Genomic DNA, 12,585 nt, shown 5'->3' with positions numbered 1-12,585 from the left:
ACAATCATTTATTCTTTATCATGACCTAGATTGGTTCTGCAGATCTAGCCCGAGCTCAGCTGGTTGCAGGCTTGCTCGTATATCTGTGTTCAACTCACGGGTTAGCTTGGGCGTGGCTGGTCTAAGGTGGCCTGAGCTGGACAGCCTCTGTTCAGTTTTAGCAGCCTAGCTTAGGCTTGGTCACAGTCACATGGCAGGATTCTGAGAGAGACATGGGAGTGTGCAGAGCCTCTGAGCTCTAGGTTTGGAATGGGCACACCGTCACTATTCCGTTTGACCAGCCCAGATTCAAGGAGTGGGCAATTGGCCCCCCTCGATGGGAGCTGTGGCAAAGTCACATTGTCATTAATCGGCCACAGGGAGCAGGTACTATGTTTATCTCCAGATTATCGATGAAGAAACTGTGGTCACAGGAGGTTGAGGGTCTTGCCCAAGTTCATATAGCTGGTAACTGAAGAACCTGGACTTGCACTTGGCTCAGTGGGCGGTGGGGAGCCGATAAAGATCTTGAGCACAGTGATGATGCTATCAGCAGAAAAAGAAGGAAGGGATATTTCTGTGGCTAAATGCTGGCAGCACGGAGAATGCAAATCTTGGTTATTCCTACATGAGTTCACCCCATTTTCAGCTCCAGTGTCCTGAGGTCTGGGACACAGCACTCTTTTTGGAGCACTCTGTGGTTTCGCTGTTGACTTTTGAAAGACATCCTTACTGGCGCTGCCTTTGCTCCAGCCCCTTGATCCTCTGTGCCTTTCGGGAAACCAAGCGCCATCCATTCAGCACACCTTCCCAGCAGGTCCTGTAATTGTTAGGCGTCTCCAAGCGGAAGGGGCCTGTCATTCCAAGGCCTCGTGTGAGTAGTCACCTCAGTGCCCTGTGTGGCAGCTGCCATTGCTGAGTGCTCTGGAGACTGTGGAGAGTGAGCTGGACATAGAGTCCCAGTCGGCTCACTGGCCATCAGCCAGAGGTCTGGGTGTGGCAACCCGGGACCCTCCCTGGAGCCAGAAGCAAACCTGAAACCCAGCCTTCATCGGACGTGGGCCACACGTGGACGCCTGCTAAGTCTGGTGACTGGAGGTAAAAAGGGCAAGGGCAAGGGGTTTTTTGGAAGGAAAGTTACGCACGGATCTAAATTCAGAGCCATGTTGCCATCACCATTGATTACGGGCGGCCACTTGCCGGGGAAAGAATCTGAAGATGTGGTGGGAGGTTAGGAGCACACGCTTTGAAAAAGGACAAACTCAGGGTTGAACACTATACCCTATTCCCTTTCTGTGTGTACCTTAGACAGCAGACTTAACCTCTCTGGGCCTTAGTTTCCTCTTCATCAGATGAAGATGATAACATGTGCTTTTCAGAGTTGTCACCAGCGTTAGGGGAGCCAGCGTGTGGAAGCCCTCGCAGTGGCCACTTTGAGCACAAGCAGGGCTGCATCACCGCAAGAGGGAAATCTAAAGTCTCGAAAAGCTGCCCAGGAAAGAACCAAGTGCGTGCAAAGCGTCTGACCATCCATGGCTGCTCCAAGCCTTAATGGTGGATAAATGAACAACTCTGCCACTACTGCCAGCCCTGCTTGGGGAGACCTGCCGTGTCAGTGGTTCTCAGAACCGGCCGAACATGACAATCACTTGGGGAGCTTTGAAATATCTCAATGCCAGGGTCCATCCCTAGACAGTGAAATCGGAACCTCCGGGGTGTGGCCCAGGAATCAGTATTTTTTAATGTTCCCCAGCAGAGTTGGACTAGGGAGAGGCAAATGAGCTGCAGAATTTAAGGAGGCACCCACTGCCAGGTGCTGACCCTGAACTTGCAGGACCCTGAGAGTGAGCACCTCCTTAAATGCTGCCCCCTGGCTGTCTCATTCTGCTCACCCTCATCCTGGCTTTGCTCCCAAGGTGATTGCAAGGATCAGCCCAAATTTGTGTGATTGTTAAAGTTATAAACTTACATAATGTATTCATGGGCCACAGAAGTGACCTGGCATCAGCCTACCTTTTCCTCTGTCTTCAAATGGAATTAGCTATTTAGGCCCCAACTTCCAAATCATCACAGCGACCAGCCAACAGAGTCCTTTAGTTAAAAGGACTTACTCTAAGTGCATAGCTGAGCACATTTTTTTCTCGACCTTTTTCAGGGGAACCCCAGCAACTTAACAAGGTTTTTGATAAGTGACCTATCAATAACATTGGGTTTTCCACAAGGAAGTTCTGCTTAGAAAACCCTCTTTATCTCATAGCCCCTGATTGTTACCTTTATTATGTTACATTGCAGTAGGCTCTCCCTATGAAAACAGGAATCATGTCGTTCATTGTTGTGACACCCCATCACATAGAAAACAGACCGGCACATAGTAGGCACTTTCAAAAACCAAATGAATGACTGGTCCTATATTTAGCCTCTGTTTTATCTTCTCCCTTTGGACCTAGTGGTCCAATTCCACCATTGTTTTCTCTTGGAGCTGCTCGAGGGCAGGGACTGATGGTCAGAATCATAACTTTCACACAGTAGGAGCACAGGGAACATTCGTTACAATGAGGCAAAGCGCCAGTGCCCCTGGAAATCATACCCTCTCTCTCAGCCTGAGAGTAGCTTAACGAAGCTTCCAAGAGAAGGTGCTGACAATAGCTCATGATTCCAAGCCGAGAAAAACCTAGTGCTTGAAACAGGAGCCAGCTACTGACATGTGGCGGGGATGGCTGGACCAGGCTGTGGCTTGAGAGAGGGCCGGCGGACTAGGGAGGCTCCGGGGGCTCTCCTGCTTGGGGAAGGCGCGCCACGGCTGGGAGGGGAGAAAGGACGCCTCTCCTTTGCTCCCAGTTGGCCTCATGGGGCCTGAGGTGGAGTTTGGGGGGAAGGGTCGGAGGGAGGCCCGGGAGCGCAATTGAACGTCAGATATGCTGCCAGCTGCCGCTCGTCGAGGACATATATCTACGAAAGAGGCCGGCGATTCAGATCCGGGCCGCAACCAAAATCTTTTTTTTATTAAAACGCTTTGTGCTGCAGGATACCAGGGAGTTAAGCTGATCCGTCTCTGAGAGTGTGTTTGCCTAGAGCGCACTATTAGATAGTTTGTCTGCTTTAAAATCATACTAAGAGATGGGTCTTATGTCTCTGCTCCTGCTCTAGCTTGCTGCCTGCAGAAACTGGGCCAGGAGAGGAGACCACTCGCCCTGCTGGGAAGGGCCTTCATGCCCTAAGCACCGAGCTCTTTCTGACTGCCTGGGTCCGCAACAGTTTGCAAGCTGGAGAAAGCAAACCAGTTTGATTTTGCACACGTCATTGGTGAAAACACAGCGTTATCCACCAGGATGAAGACGGTGCTCCAGCGTCTACATCTTCTGTTACAAATGCCATCAGATCGCTCACAGTAGCCTTCCTCGTGGATAAAAGATTTTATCGAGATCATTTATTTATAAAGAAAGTAGTGCCTATCGTGGCATCATTATGCTCCCTGTTAATCAGATGTCCTGTCTTTCACACTGTGTTCAAGCCCATTAGTATTTGGAAGATAAAATACATACATTTGATTATCTCCTGGTACCTCATGGTTTAAAAAGGAAGAAGAAGAAGAAGAAAAAAAAAACCTGACAGCAAATCTTTTAAAGTGATTGCTTTTTCCGGGCCCTGTGCACAGGGTCTTGTGTTTCTCTGAGCACGTGAAGGCATCTCAGAGCACATGTTACGCTGCTATCCTCGGCGAGCTGGAGTCATAAATAACCATCCTCTTAAGTGCTGCAATGTGTATTATTTTCCTCCTGCGAACTTGGGGCCTCACACACCCGATTCTCCAATTGCAAATAAGAAAATGAGGGGGAGATCAGTCTTCCTAATTCAAGAATAAACCAGAAGAAATGCCATGTTTAAAACTGCATGAACGCTGGGACTGAGAGCGATATGCTAGTGAGCAGCGAGCGACTTCTCTTTCTGCCCAGATTTGAAGCCCCGCGTAAGCCCCACACTTCTCCATTGAAATCTCTCTTGCTTGGCTTGCCACAAAGAGCCTTTGTGTATTATTCGGAAAAGCCGTAGGCGTGGGATTATGTGTTCTTACACGTCTGATTTTAGGCATCAGCAGCAAAATATACCAAAGGCAAATTTATGTTTAGGGCCATCAATAAAACATAGCTGAGAGTCTGCTAAATTAGTAATCAGGGAAAGCCTACCCAGCTCTCTCACATGCGCCTTTGCTCTCTCTTTTTTAAATATTACAAAGCAACTTTTAAAGTATTTGCCTTTGGTGCAAGGGTGGTCTCCTAAGATAACGTATACTTAAATATCTCAGAGGTACCTGAAGGCCTTCGTTTTGGATTGGGGTATCAAGGGAGAGCTAAACTAAAATCTAATAATGGTTTTAAGTTAAATGCCTTCAAGTACCGCCAAGGGCCTTTACAATCAGACGTCCGTCATGAAAGGCACAATTTATCAGCGAGATGGAAAAGATAGTGTTCGTCAGCAGTAGTTATTAACTCAAATGAATAGATAGTTTTGCCCAGGCCTCTAAAAGCTCTATTTCAATCTCACGGACACCAAAAACTACACATGAAACCATTTAGCCAAGAGGGAAAATTACTCCCCATCTTACCGCAATGACTCTGGGTTTTCTGAAGGGAACGTAAACAGTGAGGCAGAAGGGAGGATGCCCACCGTGGGGCAGTGTCGGGGCGAGGGCCAGCCCGAGAGAGGCTCTTTCTTCATGACGGGATTCACGCTCAGAGGAGAGCTTTTCCAGTCATCGCCACCAAGGGAAACAGCCAGCTGGGACCCCCAGAAGGCAGCATGCAGACAGGCGTCTGGGTGTGGTTTCTCTTTGGTGCCTAACTCATTTGCAGGAGGCCGAAGGACTAGAAAACACAGACAATTATCTCCCTGGGCTGCTCGCTGTGAAGGCTGGAAGGCCTCGGGAATCAGCTGCAGAGTGGTTTCCATTTTCATTTAGCCTCAGATCTCTTTCTTCCCTCAAATATCATGCAGAACTCTGATTATAAGAGATAAAAGTAGAATGCTCTGGTTAAGGTGGGGATGGGGGGCTCAGAATCCCACCCACTGAGCCCCGGCCCTCCTCTACAACGGCTCCTCTGGAGTGCCCAAGGGCTTGGCAGAACATAATTTTAAAACCACTGCTTATTAGCTTCACTTGCCCCAATCACAGAGGAAGAAACCAAGACTCAGAGAGGGGAAGTGATTCGTCCAAAGTCACACAGCTCACTAGCAGCAGAGAGGGAGCAGGAATGCCGGTAGAGGGCTTTGCACACTATAGTTATTAAGATTCAAAAGCAGATAACCCACTTCCTCGGCCACGCCTTGCCTGCAACATGCTTTGCCAGCTTCAGAAGCCGTGCATATCCACGTGGCTCTGTCTGTCCCTTCTCTTGCTTTATTCTTCCTGGTAGCAAGCAGGAATCCCTATCATTAAGCAGATTTAAAGATGACAAATAACCCTGGTGACTATTTCTACCTCATTCTTTTTCAACATTGGATGCTTGCCATGTATATTTCCTCTTTTCGGTTTACCGTCACTCTGTAGACAAGCTGGGGCTTCAGCTACTGTTTGGAAATCTATGGTCTTGTGGGCTCCCAGTCCCCAACAGCTCTTCCACCCACTTCAGCCGTGTGGCTCCACCAGCAGCCCAGTTCTTACAGAACCCACCCCATCGACCTCAGTTTATCAGCACTGGACACTGAATGGAACCGGAAGATATGAATGCGTATGAAATGTTCCCCACCAAAGAGGAGTCTCATTTGCGGTGAGAGAAAATGAATTCTACCTGCTGAGGAGCGAGAGTAAACCCCTGGATGCAGTGTTCCAGCTTTGACCCGCCGCAGACCGGGTCCAGCTGCAGCACGGTTCCTTGCGTGCTAGGGCTGGGATTCAGACTCCTGCCAGCTCACTGGATGCTCATCTCCCTACTGAATGGCCCCAAACGTACAGTGCCACGCCCTGGGGAGATGCTGGTGATGAATAGGACAAATGTGGCCTCTGCCCTCTTGGACCCTACAGTCCAGCGTGTGTTGATAAGAATCCAGGCGTCACTCCCCCTCACGTCGTTGTTTTCACAAATGCTAGTTAGATGTAAAATCCTTACTTTCGTGTTGTGTGCCTTTACCTTTGTGTAAGGATATTTTTGGGGTTACATCTCCAGCACGCTTTTTCCCACCATCCCCCGCTTTCCCAGCAGCCCCTGATTTTGTGATTCTCGGCAGGCTGATGGGTCCCCTGGCCCAAGGTGGAATCTGGGGGAGACCAGGCTAAGCCAATCAGTGCATTCCATCTATCGACCCCGGTTACCGGTTCAGGAGTGGGCACGCGACTTCAGCTGGTCTGATGACATTGGTTTTCAGGTCTTTGTCTGAGAATGCTGTGGCAAAGATTTTCTTTCTTCCCCCTTCCAGGACATGAACACAGAAACAGGAAGCTCTCCAAGCTACTGAAAGCCATATTGGAACTGGGAGAGGAAACACGTCCTGAGGCTGGAGTCATTCCCCAGAAATGAGAGCAGAAAGGTCAAGAGAGAGAAGCTGACTCCTGGGGACATCACTGGCCTCCTGGATCATGCCTCACCTGAAGCCTCAGCAGATCCACCTGTGGATTTTACAATCATAGAGGCCAGTTTGAATGAGGAATCCTTTGGGATCAAAAGCTTGCAGCTTAGGAGGCTGCGGGAGCCCCTGTTGGCATGGGAAAGTCTCCTGTGAGTTCCATTCTGCTACCCAGTCTTTGTGTGACCACTATTCTCTAAGTCTTAGTATCTTTATCTGTAACATGAGAAGGTCAGACTGAAATAACGTAATAATGAGGATGATGGTGATGATCGCTACTTATCAGACACTTTCTGCTCCCGTCTGCTCTGCTGAGGGTTTTTATGTGCAACATTTCATTTAGTTCATCCAACAGCCTCATGAAGTGGTACTATAAGGAAGCTGATGTCCAGAGAGGTTGAGTCACTTGCTTAAGGCCACACAGCACAATCAGTAAATGGCAGAGCTGGGATTCGATTCAGGCATCTAACAGTATGGACCAGAGTTTCCTTTAAAGGGACCATCTTCTTCATTGCAAAGCTCCTCTCATTCTCTGTGAGCTCTGGGTGGACTGGCACCACAGCTATGTTATCCACACTTTATTCCTCCAGCACCAAGCATAGTACTTGGCAAGGAGTACTTGGCAAATCAAATATATCTTGCCTGAATGAATGAAGGAAGGAATACGTGAATGAGTAACTAGAGGAAGCCAGAAGCCCACCAGCTCTGACGTCCTTTGAAATCTGCCTTGTGCTCTTTGCCTAATGAGGGTTCCCAGGAGCATTTCTTGGGTGAAGGGCAAACCCGTTTCTCCTCCTCTGAACTACTCTTTGCTCCGCTGGCCGCCCCTCTCTAATGAGGGGACACAGCCCAAGGGAACCGCGTCTCCAGGCTAATTATTTTGTGGTTGTTCGGACCACACAATCCAGAACATTCAGGCAATTTCTGGTGTTCTACATCTTGCCACTGTCGCCCTTGTCGACTTCCAAGGGCAGGGAGCCGTGGCCCAACGGGCCAGCCCTTTCAAGGTCAGCTTGACGGCAAACACAAACTTAATTGAGCTGGGATAATAATTTTTTTTTCCTTTGCTTGATGTGCAGGTGACAATACTTAAAATATCGACATGCCTTAATACTTTTAAATTCAGTTGTTTGCTGATCAGCAGCAGCTACTTAAATTGACCAATCTATTTTGCCCAGCGAGAGATCAAGGGATCAGCGCTTAATTTCATTCCCTGAATAAAGAATTTTTTTTTATATCCACATGGAAATATCAGAACATGAAAGGTTAAATCAATACGGAGTTTTACATTGCTTAAAGGGCGTTTGCATCAAAGCAGCCCTGAATGCAATTCACTTGTTTAATGAATTTTTTATGCTTATTTAATGAATTTCACAAAGGTTTGGTGTTTTTCATAAAATGGATAAGGACTTCCAGTTTTATGAAATAATAAAAATGGAACCGAAGTTATGAAATGAGCAATCTCATTAGTTAGGCATGATATATTCATATGAAAATGTACATGTCTCTGTATTATTGCCTGGGTGCCATTATGCGAACAGTGGCTTGTTCTAATAGCACAGCAAATATTCCTCTAGTTAAGATATCAAGAAGAGACAGAAGGAAATTGCATTTTCTCCCCATTTCTAATAATGACATAATTAATGCTCGTTTAAAATAATTACCTGGGCATTGTTTCCCAGGAGCGCTGAGGCCTAACTCAATGGTAAATGTGTCCTGAGACACTTTTGAACCTCATGACTCAGGTGACATCCCTGCTTTTGAATTTGTTATTGGTTGAAGCAATGGTGACCCCCTGCCTTTCCATTTTAACGTCCTGGTGCACAAACAGAATACACCAGACTAAATTTACAAGACTGTCCACATGCAGGAGAAATATCTTGTGTCCTAATGGAGAGAGAGAGAGAAAAAGAGAGAGAAAAAGAAAGAGAGATTGTGGTATCACCCCTCCCTTCCTTGGCTTTTTTCTGGGGGGGTATGTATTTCTTGGGACCTTGGGCTTCTCGCTGGGCGTCCAGAGCTTTCTGATCGGGTACTGTAATATTGACTCATCTTTGATTTGTTCAGAGGTCGGAAAGTATACTGGTTAACAATTAGCCTTTGAAACACAGCTCTATGCCTTACAGCTGTTTGACCCGGGGCAAATTACTTAACCTCTCTGAGCCTCAGCTGTGAAATAAGGATCATCCTTGGTAGTCCCTGCCTCAGAGGGTTGTGGACAAGACTAAGCAAGTCCACGCATGAAAAGTGTCTGGCAGGGTGCCTGGCATCTGGCAGACACGCCATCATGTGGGCTGTTTCGTGGGTGCTGTGGGTGAGAAGCCTCGCCTGGAGTTTGCCGCCTGCTGTGGCTCGGAGTCTGAACTGGCATCATGAGTCAGTGCTGGGAGGTCTCCCTGGGGAAACTCGAAGCTTTTCATTTCTCTTTCCTATCCTATTCGAGAGGACAGGCGGCTGGATGCTCCTCTGGCGTCCAGCGCGGATCTCAATCTCAGCAACATTAATAATACAGTGCAGCCGGGTTAATTCTGGCTCCTCTGATTTCACAGAGGGGACAAATTCTGAGGAGCGCTTCGGTGAGGAGGTCCGGGTGCCCACTGCGTGCTGGGCACCAGCAGAAAGGCCCTCAGCGGAGAGAAGGTGGAGCTCCCCATTCTCGAGGCATTTGAGCTGGGGGCAGGGCAATCAGAAACAGCCAGGATGCAGTTTTATCACCAATAAAACTCCTTATATCTGTATAGCACTTTGTAGTTTTCAAAAACATTTCAAGAATCATATAAGTAGTTGGACCCGCTGGTCCCCTAGGACACTTTCAACAGTAGATTGAAATAATTTCATTGGACACAGAGAAGTACTCAGCAGGGTGGTTAGCAAATTGGTCCCTGCCGTTGGAACTGAATTTCAGCCCCAGCTCTTCACAGTTCCAGCTGTGTGGCCTCCCACCAATCACTTAGCCTCTCTGAGCCTCAGTTTTCTCATCTTTCAAATGGGGATGATAAAAGACCCACTAAATTCACTGGCTTATGAGACACATCCTTCTGCCTTTCCTCCACACACCAAAAATTACTGCGACCAATGTGCCCATATTCCAGATGGAAATGAAAGTTGAAGAGAGAAAGTCCTGACAGATGCTAGCCTCCCAGTGGTGGAGTTAAGGAATTCAAAACTTCACAGCAGGGGCCGGCCTGTGGCTGAGTGGTTCAGTTCTCGTGCTCCGCTTCGGCGGCCAGGGTTTCATTGATTTGGATCCTGGGCACAGACATGGCACCGCTCGTCAGGCCACGCTGAGGCGGCATCCCACATGGCACAGCCAGAAGGACCTGCCACTGGAATATACAATTATGTGCTGGGGGGCTTTGGGGAGGAGGAGAAGAAAAAAAAGAAGATTGGCAGCATATGTTAGCTCAGGTGCCAATCTTTAAACCAAAAAACCAAAAAAATACAAAACCACAGCAAAGATGAGAATACATACCGTTGCCTTTTGGTAGTGGTGGTAGTTGGGAAAATTTTAAATAAAAGTTTAAAAAAAAATGCCAGCCACATGACTGATTCGAATGAGTTATTGCTGCTATTTTCCAGATTGACCCTGAAAGAAGGTGACCTGGACCCTAAACAAAAATGAGGAAGGAATGAGGATAACCTTTATATAACGCTGCTAGGTTTCAAACCTGCCTTCACCCCCGTCTCTCTCCACATCTCACAGCCCCGCCAGATGGGAACAGCCTCACTCTTTTTTACACGCGAAGATACTTCAATTCACGGGTAAACTCACCCGTCCCACCCCACATGCCACCGTTTTCAGATTCACTGCTGTTTCCCAGATTTGTGTAGACACACATATATACACAAACACAGAGACACACACATGGACATTTTAGAGCTGTGTCGTTTTATACTCTTGGAAGAGTTACTTGATTATTACTGAATATCCAGAAATTATGACTTTCTACTTGATTCCAATATATAGTCTGCTGTATTTATAATAAAATATGAAATAGTAAAATTATAAAATAATATTCTTTCCCATAAAAAATCTCTTTAATATCACTTTTAATATAGAAACAATAAAAATACTCAATTTCTTTCTCTTCCTCCAAATTTTCTTCTAATATTATGGTGAATCCTAATATATTCTGCTAATAATAATAAACCTAATAATATTTCTTTAAACTCTGGTCTTAACCTGCAAGATCAGAGACCCTTTGAAGACAGGACCCACTCTCTTGTCTTCGCGAGTTTGCATATTTCCCTCTAAATCCTCAGGTCTTCATCGGACACCCCTGGAGACCTTTGGGACCCACACAAGCCTGCAGTTCTTGCCCGGGGAGTCTGACTCATAGGGGAAGGATGGGCCCTGGCATCTGGGTAGGGAAGATACGCCCCTTGTAATTCTGCTTTGCCCCCTTGGGAGAAACCACGATTCTGAAGCAATAGGTGAGAAACTCTAAAAGAATGTGGCCTGGATTTCAAACAAAAATGAGAGAATAAACATAACCTTTCCCTCACACTGCTGGGCATAAAACCTGCCTCCATCCACATCTCTCTGCTCATCAAGCAGCCCCTCCATAATAGCCTCATTTTATTTTACATGCGAAGCCTCTTAGATTCAAGGGTAAACTCACCTGTCCCACCCCACACCTCCACCACCCGCACTAGCTCTGCAGGTGCTCAGGCCCAAACTTTGGGGCCAGCCTTGACTTCTCCCTGTCTCTCCCTCCCGCCCCCACAGCGCTCACACACGCACACACACGCACCAGCAAATCCTGCAGGCTCTACCGTCGAAATCTATCAGGAAACTGACCGCCTCTCGCCCTGTCGTGACTCCAGGTTCCCGTCACCTGCCTCCTGCCGCAGCCTCCTACCTTCTCGCTCCTGCCGCTCAGTCTGTCGCCCAGGCAGAGCTGGAGTGATGCTTTTGAGATGTAAATCAGGCCACATCACACCTCTGCTCCAAACCCATCTCACTCAGAGGAGAAGCCTGAGTCTTTATGGCAGCCCAAACTCGCAGGCACCCACCTACCTTGTGCTTGACCCCCTCTTTCTGGATCTCTCCTCCCTCCTTATCTGTAGGTTTCACCCCTCCCTGAGGAGCCTTCCTTAGCTCCCTCCTTCATAGAACTCCTCCCTGCCCTATATTTTGTGCTTTATTTTTCTTTGTGGCACCTAAGGTCACTGCACATAGGCCATGTTTATAGGGACCTTTGTTCATTGTCTGTCTTCCTTCCTCGCCAGAACGTGGGGCTCAGTGTTGGTCCTCACTGCCTGGAACAGTGAATATAGGGAGTGACTGATGATCACTTGTTGAATGAATGAATGAATGAATGAATGTCGAGGCCCCAGGATAACCTTTATTCAACATCTGAAACCACTTCCCAGTCCCTGCTCTCTGCCCATCATGGTGCAGGGGCCCCGAGGAACTCATTTTGGTCAGGCCTTCTTCTGACCTGCTCACTCGCCAGGCCTGGAGAGGGGAGGTGCGTGGTGTACGGACTGAGCAGCCCAGGCCAGCCCTTCGAAAGCTTTAAAGGCAAAAGCAAAGCGGAACAGAGCCGATGGAATCCTTGAACTTACCCTCCCACTCACCTTGCCCTCCTTCGAGTGGAAAGGAATTCCTAGAATTCAGTTCAACAAGGCTCCCCCTAATCGAGGCTTCCATGAATATCCTAGCTGGTGAGTTGCTTAAGCACCTCTCTGTGCTCTGTGCCACGGAGGGCTGGGAGGTAAAAAAGCGAACAAGACGAGGCCTGTGCCCCCCACGTGCTGATAACTCCAGTAGGGAAGGAGACAGCCCACGAGCGCTTACGACCCAGGACAGAAGGAAGAGAAGTAAGCGGAGCTGACAGCCCTGCGCTTGGGGCCAGGAGGGTCCATTACATCAACTCTTGTTCTGTCCAATTTATCACCACCACTATTACTAATCTAATAGTAATAATAATTTCTAGTATGCCTGCCTTCTTTGATATCAAAGGGTTATTTTTCTGCTGCCAAAATTAATGATAAAGGAAAATAACTCAGTGGAATTAAAAGCAGTTGTATTTGCTGGTGCCT

Source organism: Equus asinus, chromosome 28 (assembly GCF_041296235.1).
Source record: "Equus asinus isolate D_3611 breed Donkey chromosome 28, EquAss-T2T_v2, whole genome shotgun sequence".
Classification (NCBI taxonomy): Eukaryota; Metazoa; Chordata; class Mammalia; order Perissodactyla; family Equidae; genus Equus; species Equus asinus.
Note: the sequence above shows the minus strand (reverse complement) of the source record.